General features: G+C 43.6%; 1 long non-coding RNA gene across 1 annotated transcript; it reads left to right on the forward strand.

The window, feature by feature from the left end:
* The first annotated feature begins 460 nt into the window (after window positions 1-460).
* On the forward strand, window positions 461-12,116 carry LOC141098287 (uncharacterized). The gene is made up of 3 exons (XR_012234194.1): window positions 461-3,143; window positions 3,547-3,708; window positions 11,996-12,116. It is a non-coding gene; the product is annotated as an uncharacterized lncRNA (long non-coding RNA).
* Window positions 12,117-12,527: the final 411 nt, after the last annotated feature.

Genomic DNA, 12,527 nt, shown 5'->3' on the forward strand with positions numbered 1-12,527 from the left:
TTTTTGTAAAAAAAAGTTAAATGTTCATTTTTTTTAAATATTCAAAAAATTCCTGTGACGCACCTGAAGGGTTAATAAACTTCTTGAATGTGGTTTTGAGCACCTTAAGAGGTGCAGTTTTTAGAATGGTGTCACTTTTGGATATTTTCTGTCATATAGACCCCTCAAAGTGGCTTCAAATGTGATGTGGTCCGTAAAAATAATATGGTGTTGCAAAAATGAGAAATCGCTGGTCAACTTTTAACCCTTATAACATCCTAACAAAAAAAAATTTTGGTTCCACAATTGTGCTGATGTAAAGTAAACATGTGGGAAATGTTACTTATTAAGTTTTTTGTGTGCTGTATCTCTGTGATTTAAGGGCATAAAAATTCAAAGTTGGAAAATTGCAAAATTTTAAAAATTTTCGCCAAATTTCCACTTTTTTTCACAGATAAACGCAAGTTATTTGAATGAAATTTTACCACTAACATGAAGTACAATATGTCATGAGAAAACACTGTCAGAATCATCAGGATGTATGGAAGCGTTTCAGAGTTATTACCTCATAAAGGGACAGTGGTCAGAATTGTAAAAATTAGCCCGGTCATGAACGTGCAAACCACCCTTGGGTGTTAAGGGGTTAATCTATCACACACGCATGGTTTCAGCATTAAATTACATCCTTGTAGTTCAATCAAATTAAGTAATAAATAAATTATTCACTATTATCCAGGATGTTAAGAATGTTAAGATGTTAAGAAACATTAAAATATAGCTTGCCTGTTACTCAAAGAGCTTGTCTTGTCACGTCACAAGATATTTATTGCCTTTGCTTAGTATAAGCCATCAATATCAGATTAGTGGGGTCCAACGCGGCACCCCAACTGATCAACTATTATAAGCTCCGGCTGAATATAAACACATTGAATAGAGTTATATATGTAGTCCCAGTAATGGCAACAGATTAATCTCTGTACTCTCACGGCACTCACATGATGCAGTTTGTCAATTTTCATGGCCAAGGTACCGCTATTGATGTTGGATGATGCTGTTTCTCTTTCTTGGGAAATCGTCTTCAAGGCTGCTCCTCGATTCAAAACATAGCAATACACTGAGCTATTAGGGTGTGTGAGAACAGTATTCAGGAAGAAAAATATTCCATCACCAGGAGCAAAACAGTAAAAACGTAGTGACACGACAATAATCTACATAACTAATCATAACTCTTGTTTAAGGGTATTAAAATTAAATATTTTAAAATTGCAAAATTGTCACCAAATTTACAATATTTTCACAAATAAATGCAAGTCATATCGCATACATGCTATAACATGAAGTACAATATGTCACAAAAAAACTATCTCAGACTCAGTGGGATGCATTGAAGCGTTCCAGAGTTATATATATATATGTGACAGTGGTCAGAATTTAAAAAACTGGCCTGGTCATGAAGGTGAAAACAGGCTGGGAGATGAAGGGGTTAAACTACCTTCTACTCTGCAAATCCCTAATGCCTTTCATGCTTTGCTGCTATGTAGAGTGCTGCATAGCAGTAGTCATGACCGAATTGCTGTTCTGTTAATCTCTGGCACTTTACAGACAAAAAGTGTCCCAGTGTGCGGTCAAGTGCGGGGTGCATCACACTCACTTCTGTGTGGCAGGCCTCCGCGCCTCCTGACTTCTTTCCTCAGGAGAAGTCTCACACAATTCAGGGGACACCAAGTTCTTTACAACAGACAAACGTTTACTGGTCAGTTCAAGTTCATCAGGTGGTGTCAGATGGGATAGGGCAAAGCATTTCACAGTTTCTTCCTCCTCAGTACCACTACTCTTCAGTCCTGTCATTGGTTCGTCTTGCACTACCCCCAGCCCACTGACTCTGTCAGCTTCAGAGACTTCCTGTCCACTTCAGCAGTGCACCTGGGACCTGCCATCACCTTCCGTCTATGCAGGTCCCTGTCTATCTTTCATTGCATGCTAGAGGACACGTTGTGTCTGGCAGCTCCTATGCCGGACTTTGGGCTCCGAACATGACAGGAGCAACCACTCAGGCCTCTAACTGCCTGGAACAAGTGACACATGCTGCACCCAGCAACCCACCGCACCTGAACTTGACCTTCACTATGATCTTCTCAAACTACTCACTAACCACACACTATCAGGAAGTACCCCTTTTTGTCAACACTAGTTCCCACCCACTGGACTAGTTCTATGGCGGCGCCATCTTTGAGGAGTAAATTTTTTTTTTCTCTAGCAAGGTGGTGCAGCCGGCACATGCGCAGTTACAGTTATTGGATCACCTCTATATACACCGATAGCTGCTGCTGCGCAGGCGCGGCGGGCATAATTTTAAAATGATTTTTTTTATACTCTTCAGGAAAGCATCAAGCACATTTAGTAACTGCACATTAAACATGCGATTATGCTGCAGCGAAGGTGCCAAGGCTGGCACCTGCCTGCTGAAGGTGATTTTTCTTTTTAAGTATGTACAAATATTCATTATGCAAACAGGTCAGTGAGGGTTCAGTGACCTGTCAGCAGTCTTCATTATGAATACCTAATCAGTGCACCACATAAAGACCCCCCACAGACCGCCTCGAAGAACAAGCATATCATTAATTCAAAACTGACAATAAACATTAATCAACAACCACAAGATGGATTACATCAACCACGGTATCATTTTAATCCATATAACAGCGCCAACCTGACACTGTCTGTAGGTTACTGTGCACAATCCTGCTGACAGGTTCCCTTTAACTACTTCCTATCATATAGACTAAACCTATTGTACTTATCCTATGTCCTATGCTGTTGATAAGCAAATTACTATATAAACCATACTTATGCAATACTAAGCTAATTCTATGCTTATCTTGTACTAAACACTACTGATATTGGGCATTAACACTTCACATGCTGTAAATTGCCATAATATATTACATAAGAAACACATAACTATTACATATAAAACCACATGACAGTATTTCCACAGCGTGATTATGGTCTATAGAGACAGGAACGGGGTAAGACAGTCAACATCCCTACAGCTACGTCCTCTGGTCCTCAGCAGACTCTCTCCTACAGTGAAGACTGTTCCTGGTACCACCACTGATCTGGAAACAGAGTATGAAATAAACCCAATTCTGGACTGTAAGAAGGTTTGTGGGAATCCCTTTTACTTGATAGCCTAGAAGGAATACGGTCCTGTGGAGATATGCTGGGTGCCAAAAAGGAACTAAATGCTGCAAGCTTGCTAAAAAGATTTCATGCTAAGTATCCTCTTCATGCTGTCATTGATTCATTTGGGAGGGTCCCTAGAAAAGGGTACTATTAAACACCTGTCCTAGGTATCCTGGGATCTGATTCCTTCATCCCGATTCGCTGCCCTCTGTTGTGCTGTATGTCATGTTTTGCAGGGTACCCAGAGTGGCTAAGTGATGTCATCTCTCTAATCCTATTAACGGCCCATTAGGACACACTCCTGTGTTTCAGGACTGAGATTCTAGACTTGTGTTTGGTGTTCTAGCCCTTCTATGCATCAACTTGCTTCCTTCCCTGCAGGGTTCCACTTCATCTGTCTTGATGCTTCTGAGATTTCTGAGTGTGCTAAGTCCTCTCTTCGCATCTACCTTCCTGCTTGCTGCACCAATGCCTGGGGTCCATATGTCCATTTGAACCTGATACCCAGAGGAGCGACATCACAAAGTGATCCTAAACATACAGGTAATCGAAGAGCATTTATCATCTTGTTGCAATGTTGGGAATATATATTTGGTAGGAATTCTACGGTCTATGCTTGAAGTTGATGAGTTGGAAGCCAAAAAAAAAAAGTGTAAGAATCTAAGCGACTTTGTCAAGGTCCAAATTGTGAAAACCTGACAAACATATGTAGGTGTTGATATTACCTCCACATAGCCCAGATCTCAATCTGATAAAGTATCTGTGGGATGTGCAATAAAATCAGTACACATCAATGGAGGCCCCACCTCACAATTTACAAAACTTAGAGGATTTCCTAAAATTACAGTTTAACACCTATCAATCAGTTTCTTATTGATGGTAGTCCTACAACTGGTATCAATGAGTATTGCGAAAACTGGTTCAACGGAGGTTTTTAGCAGACATTCAATGTTAGGGCCAGCTCCAGACTTTTGTGGGCCCCGGACAAAAGAGTCTCAGTGGGTTCTTTTAACACATACCACGATTCATGATGCACAGATAAGAAGTATAAGTATAGTCCAACGTTAAAGATTTCACTTACTACTTATATTACATTAGTGATATGTATTTATTATAAATTCCACAATAGCCCAGAAACCGGCAAATCCTCGCATCGTACAGTGCGTATGTTGGAGGGATTCAAAAGTCTGTAGTCAGAAAAATTACAGACTTATCAATATGGACCGGACAGTATAGGCCTCCATACATTATTGTGGGGACAGTAGTCTTCCATACTGTATTGGTGTATCTATTATTAGTAGTAGTAGTATTATGGGAACCACGTAGTCCTCCATAAAATATTATGGGCACTACATAGTCCTCCATACTGTATTGGTGTATCTACAGCCCATTTTATGGCTAAGCACTCCTTCTCGACGGTGGCGTAGTTTCTCTCACATGAAGAGAGCTTCTAGCTAAGATACAGGATGGTATGCTCCTCCCCATTCACTTCCTGAGACAGCACGGCTCCCAAGCCAACTTCTGATGCATCTGTCTGGACCACAAACTATTTGCAGAAATCTGGTGTGACCATAACTGGATATTTACACAGAGCTACTTCAGCTATTGGAAAGCCATCTCAGTCTTAGAAGACCATTTAGTTATCAACCATCTTGTGCCTTGAAGCATGTCCATCAAGGGTGCGGCAATTACGGCGAAACTTAGGATAAACCACCGGTAGTAACCTACAATTCCAAGAAACCCCCTCACTTGCTTCTTGGAAAGCGGTTGTGGCCACTTCTGAATTGCATCAATTTTGTTTATCTGAGGCTTAATTTCTCCCCTCCTGATGACATAGCCTAGGTATTTGGCTTCTTCCTTCCATATGACACATTTTTTGGGTTTTACGGTAAACCCCACAATCTTCAACGCAAACAGAATTGCCTGTACCTTTGGTAGATGACTACACCAGTCAGGGCTGAAGACCACAATGTCATCTAGGTAGGCTGTGGCATACTTTTTATTCGGAGTCAGGACATAATCCATAGCCCTCTGGAAGGTTGCTTGAGCCCCCTGCAAACCAAAGGGCATTCAGGTGTATTGGAAAGACACATTAGGCATTGAAAAGGCCATCTTCTCCTTGGCACTCTGGGACATGGGGATCTGCCAGTAGTCCTTCATCAGGTCTAGGGTTGTAATATACCTCGCGGTTCCTAGTCTCTCAATGAGTTTGTTCACATGGGGCATCGGAAACGCATCACATTTGGAGACCTTATTCAGCCTGCGGTAGTTATTGCAAAACCGCCACTTACCGTTGGGCTTCGGCACAAGGACAATGGGACTCTACCATCCACCTTTCGACTCCTCAATCACCCCGAAGTCTAACATCTTCTTCACCTCATTTGCTATTACCTCCTGACGTGCTTTGGGAATTCTATAGCACCTGAGGTTCACCCTTACATGTGGTTCTGTAAACACGTCATGCTCCATCATCTGCATATGCCCTGGCAACTCAGAGAACAGGTCACGGCTCTGCTGCATTAGTTCCCGAGACTGTTGTCTCTGGGTCGGTGTTAGAGTCTCTGCAAAGGTGACATTGTCCACTGTGGCTTTGGGATTGGCTCTTGGGTAAGGGATTTCCAGCAACTCACGATCTCACCATGGCTTGAGCAAGTTCACATGGTATATTTGGTGTGGCTTTCTTCAACATGGCTGGTGTACCTTGTAATTCGCCTGAATCAGTTTTTCCACCACCTCGTATGGGTCTTCCCACTTGGCTAGGATCTTGCTCTCCACCCTGGGGATAAGCACTAGCATGGTCCCTGGGATGGAACTGCCTCAACCTCGCTGAATCGTTATACACCCTTGCCTGTGCCTCCTGTGCCTGGAGAAGGTGCTCCTTCACGATAGGCATTACTTTTGCCATCCTCTCCTGTAACTGGGCAACATGTTCTATGATGCTCCGATGCGACGTGACCTTGGCTTCTCAGGTTTCCTTGATGATCTCTAGGAGAACACGTGGATGTCAACTATACAGGAGCTTGAACGGCGAGAAGCCAGTAGAGGCTTGAGGAACTTCTCTGAGAAGAGAAGAAACGGAAGCAGATAGTCCCAGTCTCGACCGTCCTTCTCAATGACCTTCTTGAGCATCGCCTTTAAGGTCTTATTGAAGCGCTCTACTAGGCTGTCTGTCTGCGGATGATAGACAAAGGTTCGCAGCTGGGCAATCTGAAGAACCTTACACAACTCCCTATTACCTGCTCATGAAAGGAGTTCCCTAGTCTGTCAAAATCTCCTTCGGCAGACCCGTCCTAGCAAAAATATGAATGAGTTTCAGGGCGATACTCTTGATTGAGGAGTTTCTTAGTGGTACTGCTTCAGGTATACTGGGCCTCATAGTCCATGCCCACTAAGATGTATTTATGCCCTCGTGCAGATTTAACTAGAGGACTTTCTAGATCCATGGCAATCCTCTCAAAAGGGACCTCTATCACAGGTAATGGAACTAGGGGACTTCGGAAGTGAATAGAGGGAGTGGTTATCTGGCAGGTGGGGTAGGACCTAAGTAATTTAGGATCTCCTGGTATCACCCCGGCCAATAGAACCTCTGCATTATTCTCTCCTGCGTTATCTACACCCCCAGATGTCCCCCAAAACCTGTGAATGGGCCACGTCTAAAACCTTCCTCCAGAATCTGGAACCATCGGTCCACTATTTATCCAGGATCGTGACACCGCCAGTAGATCAGGTCTTTACCATCAGCCTTTGGCAACCCCTCAGCGGCTCTGGTACCCCTCTTTTGGGACTCGGACTCCCGCTGGGTACCTCAGTTTGGAATGCACTACCCCCCAGCTTCCTTAGGGACCTCTCGACCACCTGGTACCTTTCTACAAGGCCCACTAGGTCATCCACATTCCGGGGGTCTCCTGGTCAACCAAGGTCTGCACCAGCCTGGGGAAGGAGTGAATAAACCTGTCCATGACCACCCACTTGACCATCTGGGCTGGAGGGGAGGATTCTGGCTACAACCACTTCTGTACCAGATGCAGTAGGTCAAACACCTGAGAGAGCAAGAGGGCTTGCCACCACAATATGCCCAGTTATGAACCCTCTGGGCTCTGACAGACATTGTGACCCCAGAGTGTGCCAATAACTCGGTTTTTAATTTGTCATATTGCTGGGCATCTTGGCATCTTGTAATGCCAAGTCATAATAAGCCTTCTGGAATTCACCAGAGAAATAGAGGGCCAGCACCTCCGCCCACTGCTCCGGTGACATCTTCTCCCGCTCTGCAACCTACTTAAACACAGTAAGAAACACCTCTACATCATCACCCTACGTCATTTTCTGCATCGCTTGTCTCATCGCCTTCTGACTTCTGACTGGTCTCTAATAAACCACCTCGGCAAGCAACTCAGTCTGCTGCTGTTGTTTTCTGAACTAGTCCTGTTGGTATTGCTGCTGGTGTTGGAGTTGCTGCGGATGCTGTTGTACCTGCTGGATAAGCAACTTACTCGTCTCCTGATGTGCCAGCTGTAATTGCACCTGCGCATTCAGCAGATGCTTAAGCAAGTCCTCCATTTTGCCTGACATTGTCCGCTGGCTTGTGGCCTCCTTTACTCAGGACATGTGGTTTGACCATAGCTGCTACTGGTGTCCCCGACACATTGCCCGCATTCAGAACACCACTTGTGGTAGTTCAACTCACTTGGTGTCACGTATACCTGTCCTGTGTGACACGACCCACAGGTCGGTAACTGAAACAACACGACTGTCACGTATACCTGTCCTGTGTGACACGACCCGCAGGTCGGTAACTGAAGCAACAAAACAAAAGGGGAACACCGGGGAAACAGTTACAACGGTTTGCCCTGCAATAGGGGTCGGGGACGTGGAGACCAGGTAACCTTATGTAGCAAAAAAGGAGTGGTCACCATCAGCAGGGAAACCAAAAACGTGTAATAACCCCAGTGACCACCGGGGGCAAAAGGTAAAGCAAAGAAAACTATCAGACATGTAATAACACCTGTGGCCACCGGGGGCAAAAACCCATATTAAGGCTGGTTTCACATTTGCGTTTTTTAGCGCTGGAAAAAAACGCATATGTGCGCATGCGTTTTTCCCCTATATTTAACATGGGTGCGCATACCTGCGCGCTTGTAAGCGCATGTATGCGATTTTCATGCGCTGCGTTTTTTTGGGGTGTGCGTTTGTATTTTCCAGACGCAGCATGTTGCATTTTTTGGCCCTGCAAAAAAGCGCATGCGCACATATGCGCACGTTTTGCGCTAAAAATGGCCATTATAGCCTATGGATGCGCATATGTGCGCACTGGCATGCTCATGTATGCGTTTTTTTGCATATGCGTTTTTTTTTTTTTTAACCATGGAATTTAGGGGTTTGGGTTAGAGTTAGGGTTAGTTAAGGGGGTTTAGGGTTAGGGTTAGGGTCAGGGTCAGGGTTAGGGTTGGGGTTTGGGTCAGGGTTAGGGTTAAGTATGGTTTGGTTAAGGGTTAGGGTCAGGGTTAGGGTCAGGATTTGGGTTAAGTATGGTTTTGTTAAGGGTTAGGGTCAGGGTTAGGGTTAGGGTTAGGGTTAGGGTCAGGGTTAGGGTTAGGGTTAGGGTCAGGGTTAGGGTTAGGGTCAGGGTTAGGGTTAAGTATGGTTTTGTTAAGGATTAGGGTCAGGGTTAGGGTCAGGATTAGGGTTAAGTATGGTTTGGTTAAGGGTTAGGGTCAGGGTTAGGGTTAGGGTTAGGGTCAGGGTTAGGGTTAGGGTTAGGGTCAGGGTTAGGGTTAGGGTCAGGGTTAGGGTTAAGTATGGTTTTGTTAAGGGTTAGGGTCAGGGTTAGGGTCAGGATTAGGGTTAAGTATGGTTTTGTTAAGGGTTAGGGTCAGGGTTAGGGTTAGGGTCAGGGTTAGGGTCAGGATTAGGGTTAAGTATGGTTTGGTTAAGGGTTAGGGTCAGGGTTAGGGTTAGGGTTAGGGTTAGGGTCAGGGTTAAGTATGGTTTTGTTAAGGGTTAGGGTCAGGGTTAGGGTTAGGGTTAGGGTCAGGGTTAGGGTTAGGGTCAGGGTTAGGGTTAGGGTTAGTTAGGGTTTGGGTTAGGGTTAAGTATGATTTGGTTAAGGGTTAGGGTCAGGGTTAGGGTTAGGGTTAGGGTCAGGGTTAGGGTTAGGGTCAGGGTTAGGGTTAGTAAAGTCATGGTTTGGGTAGTGTGAGGGGCCACCTAAAAATGTTGGAAAAAAACGCAAACGCGGTAAAAACGCACTAAAAACGCATACAAACGCATAAAAACGCTGCGTTTTTTTCATGCATGCTCATAAAAATGCTTGAAAAAAACGCAGCAGTTGTATGCTTTTGTATGCGTTTTTTCAATGCGTTTTTTTGCGGGAAAAACGCGCTGCAAAAAAAAGCAAGTGTGAAACTAGCCTAAGGCCCCAAAGGCCTGAAAGAAAAAAAAGGTTTAAATGAGGGAATCCAGAATCTGACACAGATCCAAGAATTGGACTGTGACACTTGGCTGTACACGGAGGTAGAAAACAGGAACACTCTCTCTTTATTATATGGCGGGATAAACTAACAAGAATGGGAAAGTAAACAGCCCTTCAGGCAAAAACAGGAAAACAACAAAGAAAACAAAATGCAGTGACACAGTTGATATGTTTGTGGGTGTATATATATATATATATATATATATATATATATATATTTATTAGAGACCTATGTCAATCAGTCTAAATGTATAGGGGTTGCTAAAATTGTGAGTACATTCCAAGTACACCCCAATGATTGCTATGTGTACCATGTAATACTTTATTTCCAATGTGGTGGAATTGCAGGGTAACTAAATATTTGATGTTGAGGGGTTACCCTGTTTTCAGCTTATTAATGCATTACAACAGGGAGTTAACGGTCCAGACCAGAGACAATCTTTAAGTGGGATCTGTCAGCAGGTTTTTGCTATGCCATCTGAGAGCAGCATAATGTATGGACAGAAACCCTAATTACTGGGATGTATCACTTATTGGGCTGCTTGCCACAGTTTTCATTAAATCACTGTTTTATTTGCAGCAGATCTACCAGTTATCTGAATACTGAGCTCTGTATAATCCCACCAACCCCATTGACTGGCAGTTTTCTGCCTATGCACAGTGTACAAAGAAAGCTAACAATCAGTGGTTGGGGTAGAGTTACACAAAACTCATAAATATGGAGGACTACCTGGACAATAACCTCCTGATGATAAAACTGTGATAATAATTAAACTACACCAAGCAGCCCTATAAATGACACATTGATGGAATCAGCGTCTCTGTCTCTACATTATGCTGCTCAGATTAGATGACAAAAACCTGATGGCAGATTCCCCTTAATGTCATGAGTTACACTTCCTCAGTATTGAAATATGCTGCTAAAAACTAAAGTAGTTTTTTACTTGCTTCTGAAGAGTCCCAGGGACTATACAGATCATGCACTGATTTAGCAATACAAAACAAAAGTTCCATTTTCTTTTTTTTCTCCCACCCACATAAAATTTTAGTGCAATTTTTGTTTGGTTAAAAAAAACCCCTCTGAATCCGGCTAGCAGGAAGTAATTTTGCATGGTAAGAGAGACAGAAATGTGCGTGTATACAGTGTTGTGTAACTTCCTTGTCTGTTACTTCACAAACAATAGGGTGAGCCGCAGCTGCGGAACACGCCGCATGTTGATCAGTTCACACAGCTGTGTAGCAGATCCGTGCCAATGTGGACGTGCAGTGTACAGAGACTTGATAGTGAGCTCACGGCTCTGCAAGATAATTATCGCATATTGCTTGGAATGGCCATAGTTATTATTGATTCGCTGCTTATGCAAACTTTAACTATTTACCTGGCTGCATTCACTGAATGGGTCTTAGGCTGTGTGCACACGCTGCAGAATCTGCGGTTTATCTGCGGATCAGCCTGCGGCTTTGCTCTGCAGTTTATCATCTCCACAATGGTAAACTGCAGCGGAATCTGCAGAAAGAATTGACATGCAATTCTTTCTGCGGATTTGAAACCGCAGCAAAATCCGCGCAGAAAATTCCGCAGCGTCTGCACTGCGGTTTCCATTTCCCATAGGGAATAATAGTTCTGTACACCGCAGCAAAAACTGCTGCGGATCCGCAGGGCCAAATCGTGTCTCTGACTCACGCCGGGGCTCCTCCCCCCATGCACGCGTTATGATGCATGACGCCCTTTTCACTCTAGGACCTGCGTCTCCCACCGCGCATGCACCACTAATGCCAGCATCCATTGGTCTGTTTGGACCATGTGACTGATCACGGGGGGTATTTGAAGGTCCTGTTCCCACACCGTGACTATCCCCTTGATAAAGCGGCATTGTGAGCCAGCGAAACGCGCGTAGGGGTGGACATTTGGACCAGGGGACCTCCTCACTATTGTCATCTTAACTCTGGTAAGCCCCTTCTTTATTGTTGTTACTATTTCTGATGGGAATTTTCCCTGGCGTTATAATGGATTTCAGTATGGTCTCTCCTGGGGGGATAGTTACAATGGGATTTTTTGCCTGCTATATCTGATACCTTATGTTGAGGTCTTCTCTCCTTTTCCGTATCTGTACTGTTTTCGGTTTATATTGAGTACTGTGATTTTTTTGTGTGACTCTATATGCTAAATATTGAATAAAATTTGTTACATTTATCACCTTTTACTCCGTTCTTTTCTCCTGGTTTTTGACATGTCTATTGGAGTTGGTGTAGCTTGTGTAATAGGACAGATCACCACTGTGTGAATCTGCCCCTGTTCTTGTTGAATTAACATGTGGCTGGAGGTGTTTTCATTGATTGTCTCTGTGTTATTCACAGTTTTTCCAGTTCTCTTATGGACTTCCGAGCACGTGATGGTACCTGGCGTGCCCCAATTGATGAAGTATTCCAAGACGGTACAGATAGGTCTAATGATGGGTCCAACAAGGAATTACAAGAGGTGATTTTTCAATTTAAGGATTTATTAAAAAACGGACTAGGGTCTGGTGGAACCACTAGTTCCTAGATAAATATATCAAATCTGATCTCATACCTAGGAGTCTACGAATTCAAGTATTCCTGTCGTTTCTCATCTCTGATGATAATTTCAAAAATCGATGGGAAGAATTAACAAATATGTGTTCCAAGGGATTTATGATGTTATTAAAGGAAATGAATCAGAGTACCCTGGAAACACTGGAATCTGATATAGAAAAATTACAAGTGATCCTAAGAAAGGGACATGTCAAGCGAGGCCCTCAAAAAATTTAAATCCTGCAGAAGTGGGCTCAGGAAATTCAGACGACAAAGTCTAAGAAATTTAAACGAGACATCAATGATAAATTATCGTCCAGGGTTTATCGCTGGAGTA

The sequence above is a fragment of the Dendrobates tinctorius genome, unplaced genomic scaffold, assembly GCF_039654945.1.
Source record: "Dendrobates tinctorius isolate UK_male_01 unplaced genomic scaffold, ASM3965494v1 ptg000089l, whole genome shotgun sequence".
Taxonomy (NCBI): Eukaryota; Metazoa; Chordata; class Amphibia; order Anura; family Dendrobatidae; genus Dendrobates; species Dendrobates tinctorius.